The sequence below is a fragment of the Lactuca virosa genome, chromosome 4, assembly GCF_052849685.1.
Source record: "Lactuca virosa cultivar CGN04683 chromosome 4, Lactuca_virosa_CGN04683_v6, whole genome shotgun sequence".
In the NCBI taxonomy this organism is placed as follows: domain Eukaryota; kingdom Viridiplantae; phylum Streptophyta; class Magnoliopsida; order Asterales; family Asteraceae; genus Lactuca; species Lactuca virosa.
The window spans coordinates 485,238,221-485,245,051 of NC_136429.1; the positions used below are offsets into that span (position 1 = coordinate 485,238,221).

At 39.2% G+C, this 6,831-nt stretch overlaps 1 long non-coding RNA gene across 1 annotated transcript; it reads right to left on the reverse strand.

Moving 5' to 3' along the window:
• Positions 1-3,486: 3,486 nt before the first annotated feature.
• On the reverse strand, positions 3,487-5,406 carry LOC145169347 (uncharacterized). The gene is made up of 2 exons (XR_013742443.1): positions 4,655-5,406; positions 3,487-4,110 (listed from the first exon to the last, which is right to left on the reverse strand). It is a non-coding gene; the product is annotated as an uncharacterized LOC145169347 (long non-coding RNA).
• Between the last annotated feature and the right edge of the window lie 1,425 nt (positions 5,407-6,831).

Genomic DNA, 6,831 nt, shown 5'->3' on the forward strand with positions numbered 1-6,831 from the left:
ATGGGTAAAGCATGGAATACTGTGATTTGCATGGGAAATGAGGATTTTATCAAATCACAAAGTCAACTTCCTTGTCCTTTTCTTGATTTAGGATAAGGTTTTCCTAAATCCCAAACATTTATTTTTATGAAAAACATGCTTAAAATAATTATATTTAGCATAAAATAGGGGTTTAAGGGGTTTAGGATAGGAAAAATGAGAGTTTGGTGTGATTTCCGGCGTCAAAATGTCCTAAATGATGAAAAGGTCCGGAAATGGCAAAAATCCGGAGCTTAGAAGCGAAATCCGAAGTCATTATGAAAATTCCGGAGCAAAGGAGTAAATTCCGAAGCAAACAGTGAAGTTCCGGAGCAAATCTCGCAATTCCGGAGTGCTCTTCTCTGATCCGAAGTCGTCTGATCAATTCCGAAGCCATCTTCCAAATTCCGGAGTCATGCGAGCGAAGTCCGGTCCGGCCAGCAGTCTTCCGAAGCGAAGTTCCAAAGCAAGAAGGGGGGAAGTTCCGAAGTAGTGAGTCCTCTTGGTTCCTTAGGAGGCATTTCAGACTAAGAGGTTCCGGACCAAGAGGGTTCCAGACCAAGAGGTTCCGGACCAAGAGGGTTCCGGACCAAGAGGAGTCCGGACCAAGAGGTTCAGGACCAAGAGGAGTCCGGACCAAGAGGGTTCCGGACCGAGAGGTTCCGGACCAAGAGGGTCCTTTTGGGGTTTCCTCTTCCGGTTTTGAGCTGTTTTCGACTAACGAAGGTCTTTAGGGAGATTTGAGAGAGATTTGAGATACGTGGAGAGATTTGGGAGAGATTTCACATACTTGGAGAGATTTGGGAGAGATCACTATTCTTGGAGAGATTTGGGAGAGATTCACTATTCTTGGAGAGATTTTGCATACTTAGGGAGATTTGGGAGAGATTCACTATTCTTGGAGAGATTTGAGAGAGATTCACTATTCTTGGAGAGATTTGGGAGAGATTCACTATTCTTGGAGAGATTTCGCATACTTAAAGAGATTTGGGAGAGATTCACTATTCTTGGAGAGATTTCGCATACTTAGGGAGATTTGGGAGAGATTTCACATACTTGGAGAGATTTGGGAGAGATTCACTATACTTGGATAGATTTGCATTCTAACACTTTATGGCTCCTTATGAACTCATATTGAACACTTAGGAGTGTTAGCACAAATCTCACAATAGTCCTTACTTACCTGAGGACGGAATTTCCTAGCCAAAAGTGCTAGTTGTGACAGATTAGGGTTTCGAAATTAGGGTTTGGAGGTGATGGAGGCTGGTGCGGAGGCCAGATATGATGCTTAAATAGGGTGCATGCCCTAAAGATTAGGGTTTCTTCCAGATTTTCCTACTCATCGAGTCAGGACTTCGACTCGTTGAGTAGCTCGCTAAAAACCCATGCATATTTTGCCTTCTACTCGACGAGTTAGGGCCACCAACTCGTCGAGTAGCCCTTGCAAAATGAATAAATGAATAAGTTTAAATGCATACCAGGAACCAGGCGTTACACACACTTACAAGAATCGATCTCACAAACCACCTAGATACCAATTAGATGTCAAACCTCAGTTTACAACTTAAACCCTATAAGTTTGATCAAAAGTTAAACTAGTAAAAAAGTCAACGGTCAACTGGTCAAAGTCAACGAACTTTAGATCTTACGATGATTGATAAGTGTCTAGAAGGTAGAATATTGGTCGCGACCCAACTATTGGTCGTGTCACAATCACGTAACAACATAATAGTCACAAAGCTTCTTTATAACTCGTGGTGCGACCTGTCCTTGGCTATGTCGCACTTTCCAGAGTAGAATCCACTTTATGAGTTAAGCACGTAATCCCTTCTGATCAAGGCTCAAACTCTCAGATCTGAAACTCACAAAGGTTAGAATGGATTAAGTTTCCAACTTTATCCATAATCAAGACTCACTCAAGCTAAAACTTAAACCATGACTTCTTATAAGCCCAGAATGGTCAAGAACTTGTGCATGGCTCAACGAAAGCGCATGCACACACATTTTTCTTCTCTTAAATGGCTAAAAGACTCCAATATCCACTCTAGGGTTCTGACCTCAAGCCAAAAGGGTAAAAATGAGATAAAATCTCATTTTCAACTTAAAACTAAGCAATAATATAAATAAAGCAAGGAACTTTAGATCTTACGATGATTGAGAAGTGTCTAGAAGGTAGAATATTAAGCTTAAAAGAACGCCTCCAAGCACTACAAGCTAGTTTTCTCTTCAAGGTTCTCACAAATGCACCAAACTCTCTCTAATGGAGGCTCAAGGATAGGGTGTCATTCTTTGGAGATGGAGACTGAAGAATGGTACAAACACTAGAAGTTAGTGCAATTATACAGGGCTCATAGCCTAAGACTAGTTTTAAGGTTGATTGTGGCTTCATGTTGCCACCCATATAAGGTCGCGCCACTACCTAATGACGTAGCACACACCGCAACCATCAAGTATACGCGTTGCGATCCTCCCCTGTACCCTAATTAAAACTTTAACATAAAGAATATCAATTAACAAACAACATACCGGAAGAACATGTGTTACAACTCTCCCCTACTTCAATCAGATTTCCTTCTCGAAATTCGTTGCTACAAATAACTCAGGGTAATCCCACACATATCCTCCTCGTTTCCCGAGTCCATTTGGAACCCTTCTGATGTTGCCAGCACACCTTTACCAAACTGATCACCTTGTTGCATAAGGTCTTTCCCAGCGCACATTTATGTTGCCTCATGTTCAGATTCGACTGATCTAACAAGTATTTCAAATTCTTGTGGTCCGTGTAGATATGAGACCGGACCCCATATAAATAGTGTCTCCAAATATTTAGATCAAATACCACTTCTCTAAACTCCAAGTCATACGTAGGATAGTTAATCTCATAAGGCTTTAACGGTCTCAAGGCATATGCAATCATCTGACCTCGTTGTATAAGTACGGCTACTAAACTTATGATGGAAGCCTCACAATACACTACCATATCATCAACACCCTCATGAAGGGTTAACACTAGAGCCTTATATATCATCTGACTCAAAGTCTCAAATGTAGTTTACTGCTCGGAACCCCAACGAAAACCAACACTCTTCTTAGTTAAATGGGTCAACGACATCGTAATCTTAGAGAAATCATGAATAAATCTCCGATAATACCCAGTCAATCCCATAAAACTTCTGATCTCAAAGGGAGTCTTCGAGACCTACCACTTCATCACTGCCTCAATCTTAGCAGGGTTGACCAATATACCATCCTAACTAACGAGATGCTCCATAAATTTAACCTCTCATAACCATAACTCATACCAGGAGATTTTGGCATATAGCCTTTCTCTCCTCATAATGTCAAGTATCTCTCTCAAAAGCTCCACATAATGTTTCCTAGTCTTTGAGAAGACTGTGATATCATCAATAATGTAACGTCCCAAATTCCAGAATATTTTTTTCATTTTCAAAATAGAATAAACACCCATTTTTGTAAAATATAATTGATGTAAACCCATTTGTTCATAAATTGTAATTTAAAATTAGATTTATAAGGAAAACAATGTGGAATCTTGAATTATAAAAACTGTTGATGTGTGTGCGCAGTCCCGCCTTCGCGATCCGATAAGTACTTGAAAACATTAAATCCACAATAGTAAGCCAAAACTTAGTGGGTTCCCCAAAATACCCCACACCACCAAACAGATAAAAACATGCATACATGAGCCTTCAGCATGAATGAACCGCCTCGCAGGGCCTATAGCCTATTTGGACCGCTCTCCGGTCCTTCGGCCTGACTGGACCACCTTGTAGGGCCTACAGCCTATCCGGACCGCCCTGGTATCTTGTCCATCAACACAAAGCAGGTATGCCTCAAACCAACAACACTATATCGACATATGCATAAACAAGAACAAGCAAATGCAGGTAATCATAGAAGATCTACCAACTAACGGAGCATAACCACAAAGGTGCATAACACAATCTAATGGGCCGACCTTGGTGCCTTCAACCCATGAGTACAATGAGAGAACTCCCCTGAAACAGAACAGCAAAGCACAGACTAAAACCACTGAAGTGGCAAAGATGGATTCCCAAGCTCTCTGTACACCTATAATCATATTAATATTCTTTACTTAGTTCATAATTCAAGTATTACTTGTTAATACCTCATAATACATATACCTTCAATAACTATTAGATTATTAACAAATGTTTCGTCTTTATATAAATTCATATAATTAAGAAAAGCTTCTATATTTTTAATTCGATCGCTTAGAGCACTTTTACATTCTTAAACATAGCTTTATTAATTCGATTAATTCTTATTAAATTATTTACCCTGTAATTAATTTAACCAAACCACAATATAGATATTTACCATCTACTATAAAGAATAAACGACCTGATTTTATTTCAAATTTCTATTTAATAAGGATTACTTTATATTGAGTGTGTATTGTATTTAAACCGAAAGTCACCTGGCCCAAAACCAATGATTAAACCCATATATTTATCTTTGAAATAAGTCCATATAGAATATACTAGCCCATTAAAGTTGAGTTAATATACCCATATGATTTAGCCTAAATGACTTAAAGCCCAAATCCAAAAGAAACGTTGCACTCAATTAGTTCAATTAGTCCAAGAAGTACCTGAGTAATAACCCTAGCATGCCAAACTCATTCCTGGAGTCATCAATCGTGCAGCCTCACGCAGAAAGAAGCACCAAGTTCTCGCTTGAAAAACTCAGTGGAAGCGCCTTGAGCGAAAACCATACTCGATCTCACTTCTAAAGATGGTCGGGAACTTGCCGCGGGAAGTCAAACCTCATGCGAATCATCCTTCAAAGTCATTAGAGATGGCAATCCTTGATCGTTACCAAATTTGGAACATGCTCAGGCCCTCTCTCTTAAACTCTAGTCGTCTTCGCCACCATGAATGCTTCAAAGATTGAACTTTTGCGTTTTCTTTATGTCACTGCCGGAGAACTCAATCATAGCTCTCTTTCTTAATTAATGAAAAATATGAAACAGACACAGACACCCACTTACAAAGGAGACGAGTCCTCAACCTTTCTAATATAAATCTTCATATTTCAATTTGCTTCACCAGAGATGACAGTCAGCAGTAATCCAACGAACTCCCATGATCTCGTTACTCACTACAATCACTAGAGAAGCATGATTTCTCCGGAAGTTCAGTTCTCTATCTCTCCCTTTCTTTCGTGATTCCAGCTCAAGGGAGGAAGGAGAGGCTACACTATAACGAAGTGAATCGTGAACAAGAGGGTAGGGCCAAAGAACTTTCGGGTTGCAGCAATATGCAGGTCTAAAAAAATGGCAAAATAGCTTCCGTCGTGTTGTGCGATTTAATGGGAGAAGATGACATATATTCTGAAACTGGCAGCAATAGTCCCTAACGTTTGGCATGCTGGCAAGAAATACCTTACTTTTGAAATCTCTTAACAAAACTAGTCTCTGAAAATTATGAAATCGACACTGGATCTATAAAACTTATTTATATTAAATAAATTGATTTATTATTATTTATTTATATTATCATTAATATTATTATTATTGATTTAAGTATTTACATTTATATGAAGCCTTTTATTTAATTAAATCATTTTCCAAACCTTCGAAATTTAGTCTTTAATTATATAATTATCCGCTACTATTCGATAACCTTATTACGAAATAATTAAACAGAAACGGGCATTATAAGTAAATATTACCACTGACCGATCTAGCATAGGCCTTCACACGTAGTTCATCAGGTCCATGAATGCGGCGAGTGCATTAGTAAGCCCAAAATGCATCACTACAAACTCATAGTGGTTGTATCGAGTCTTGGAGGCCATCTTCGATACATCCTCCACTCCCACTCGCATCTGATGGTACTCCCAAACTCATATCAATCTTGGAAAAATCAAGATGCACCCTGAAGATGGTCAAACAAATCGTCAATTTGCGGTAGTGGATAATGATTCTTCACTGTGAGCTTATTAAGCTCCCTATAGTTAATGTACATCTTGTGTAAACCATTTTTCTTTTTGACAAAAAAAATTGGTGCCCCCCAAGGTGAACTGCTTGGTCGAATAAAATCATTGTCTAACATCTCCCAAAGTTGAGTGGATAACTCTTGTATCTCTGGTGTTGCAAGAAGATATGGTGCATTGACTATCGGAGCTGCACCAGTTACCAAATCAATCCTGAACTCAAGCTACCTCTCTAAAGGTACACATAAAAAATCATCGGGGAAAACATCTAGGAACTCCTGAACCACAGGTACCTCAATCTTGGTCTACTTCTTCTTCTCAATCTGAGTATCAACTACATATGCTAAGAACCCCATACAACCATGTTGCAAATACCACATGGCCCTCACAGATGAATAGAAAGTCGGGCCTCCCAGTAAACCCTCTCCTTGAATGGATAGTAGTCCCCTACTTTGGGTTCGATTCTCACACCGACTGTCACGCATAATCAACCAGGCCCCTAAACTGGCTCAGCCAATCCATACCCACCATTATGCTCATCTCATCCATAGGAATAGGAATAATATCCATAGGTAATTGTACAGTGTAGATCTACAAAATGCAATCATGGTAGACTCTCGATACTCTAACTGTCCGATAATCAACTATCTCGACCATAATAGGGTGGTCCAATGCTCCCATTGTGATATCAAAACTCTTATTGAACGCAAAGGACATAAAGGAACGACTAGCTCTCGAATCAAATAATACGAAAGTAGGAATACCATTGAATATGAATCTACCTAATCACATACAAAATAATGAGAAAAAAGGAAAAGACAACAGATAATA